Genomic DNA, 2,507 nt, shown 5'->3' on the forward strand with positions numbered 1-2,507 from the left:
GTGCCTGAAAGTCATGAAATGGATCGCCTTACCCGTGTCATTCCACTGTGCCTCACGAAAACAAATGACCCAAGGTTGTCCTTCTAAGCATTGCTTCTTACATAAACTGTCAACATGGAGGAGGGGATCCTAGTTCCTCATTTAGCGTACACAACTATACAAATGGGTCAAAGTACATCCATGAAGTATTCAGTAGCATGAATAGCCTAATTGTGGTGCACAACGCATCAAACACTAAAACAAAAGTAATGATTACTATCATTAGATACTATTCATGAGAAATCTAACCACTCACAAAAATCCAAGGAAATGCATAACAAGAAAATACCGTAAGAGTATCAACACTGTCTGACTTCTACGTCTTATTAATTCACTAAACACTTGAACAATTAAAACTTCTGTCACTATATACAGTTGTTGGCCACATGCCACTGTTCACATACACACAAGAAATTGTAAAATATCAATATTTAAGTAAATGGACCAAAATACATAAATGGATCACTATAAAAGAAGTGACAGTGAAATAGTAGTGCTGGTTATTTAGTTTATGATCTCCCACTGAATTCCAAAAACCGAGAAGCAAAACACTGAAAAATGCAAGTAATATGGGCAGAGACCACAAGAGACCACAGAGACCGCAAGATACTCCTCGCATATCAATATAATGACCAGTTAATTAATATCATCAGTACTTCTGGTTGACTGTATTAATAATTCAACATGAAAAGACATGTTAATGATTCTAGTTCTGTATTGAAAATAACTTCAGTATAGACTGGACTCTACGACATGACATTGGATCAAAAAGCGTAGTCAACAAATAAACACACTCAGACTGGAACGCACAAACGAGAAATCCAAAAACACATAGATGGAAGTTATCTATATGGGTGCACATAACATGAAAATTTGTGCATAATGAAATTGGGAATCAAACCATAACACAAACAACAAAAACATTGAAACTCCTGGCAGATTAAAACTGTGTGCTGGACAGAGACTCTAACTCGGGACCTTTGCCTTTCGCGGGCAAGTGCTCTACCAACTGAGCTACCCTAGTACGACTCACGCCCCGTCCCACAGCTTTACTTCTGCCAGTACCTCGTCTCCAACCTTCTAAACTTTACAGAAGCTGTGAGGACGGGTCGTGAGTCGTGCTCGGGTAGCTCAGTTGGTAGAGCACTTGCCCACGAAAGGCAAAGGTCCCGAGTTCGAGTCTCGGCCCGGTACACAGTTTTAATCTGCCAGGAAGTTTCATATCAGCGCACACTCCGCTGCAGAGTTAAAATCTCATTCTGGAAACAAAAACATTATAGATGATAACGCTGGTTAATCGATGAATTCAAGGTGTACATATTTCACAGTACTAATTATGCAATTGTTAATAGAGATGAGGCATCATGAAAAAGAAGTGGTTATCGAATGAGTGTGTCTCACACACAACACACAATCTGCAGAACCTTTCGCTCAGGATGCCCAATGCATACTCCTGTCTGTATGGAATACTCGACTCAACACTGATCTCGCAACGCTAATGTACTTGGGGTATTCTCACAGTGGACATGTTGGTCTCAGGCCAATAAACACTGTACATTAACCTCTTGTGGGCGAGCCAATCTTGTTCATCGGCAGCATCAGCCATCTCTGCCTCTCTCTCACCTCAGATCTAGAGTGTTGCCTCCAATATGTAGGTTCATCTTGCGTTCACGTCCACATACTCAGTACACTCTGTCTGTGGTTACCAGTGTCACCCCTGTGGACCATGGCTTGTACTGAGCAGCTGTGTAACTGTTTTGTAGTGTATCACCAATACGTACTAGGTGAGCATGTCCCATCAAGAGGGAAGTTTCCGACAGGCCTAAACTGGCACATTTGAGGTTAGCCCTCCTGGCAACAGATGTCATACGGGCTCCTTTCACCCTCAAAGACATGGCAATGAGGACTCAGTGAACTGCCGATGGATTACAAAACAGCCGAGAAACTGAACAAACAGTGAGCATGCAGAGCAAATCCAGATCTGCGAGTACAGGAAGCTGCAGCTCCATAGCATACATTCAGACCTGGTCGGGAAAGACAGTTACGGAAAACCACAGGAAGAGCAGCGGCTAGGAGATGAGTGTGTGTTAGTGGTAACAGACGTGAACGAGCACAGTGTGAGCAAAATTTTCGAAAGAATCACCGACAGGGTTGTTCAAACTAGCGAGAGCTATGCTTAAATTAAAATTTTATATGATCGAGCGAGCAATGCAACACTGAGCTGAGCTACTGTGGCGCAACCGAATTTGTAAGCGAGGTGTAGCAGACCTGAAAAGTACTGCAATGTTTCAGGCTGTGCTTCGAAAGAGGATGACGGCTGGGAAGCCACATGATCAAACGCAAGTTCCATGTATGTTCAGCACTACGGAGTGCCAAAGTAAATTTCTTCCTACTTTCGACCTATTTAGCGACATAACGGAGAAACTGGGAAACGAGTAGTTACTCAAATACAAAGAAATTCCGAAAGA

The 2,507-nt window shown here is 42.4% G+C and overlaps 1 non-coding gene across 1 annotated transcript; it reads left to right on the forward strand.

Moving 5' to 3' along the window:
- The first annotated feature begins 1,159 nt into the window (after positions 1 to 1,159).
- On the forward strand, positions 1,160 to 1,234 carry Trnas-cga (transfer RNA serine (anticodon CGA)). The gene has a single exon. It is a non-coding gene; the product is annotated as a tRNA-Ser (tRNA).
- The last annotated feature ends 1,273 nt before the right edge of the window (positions 1,235 to 2,507 follow it).

The sequence above is a fragment of the Schistocerca serialis genome, chromosome 7, assembly GCF_023864345.2.
Source record: "Schistocerca serialis cubense isolate TAMUIC-IGC-003099 chromosome 7, iqSchSeri2.2, whole genome shotgun sequence".
Lineage (NCBI taxonomy): Eukaryota > Metazoa > Arthropoda > Insecta > Orthoptera > Acrididae > Schistocerca > Schistocerca serialis.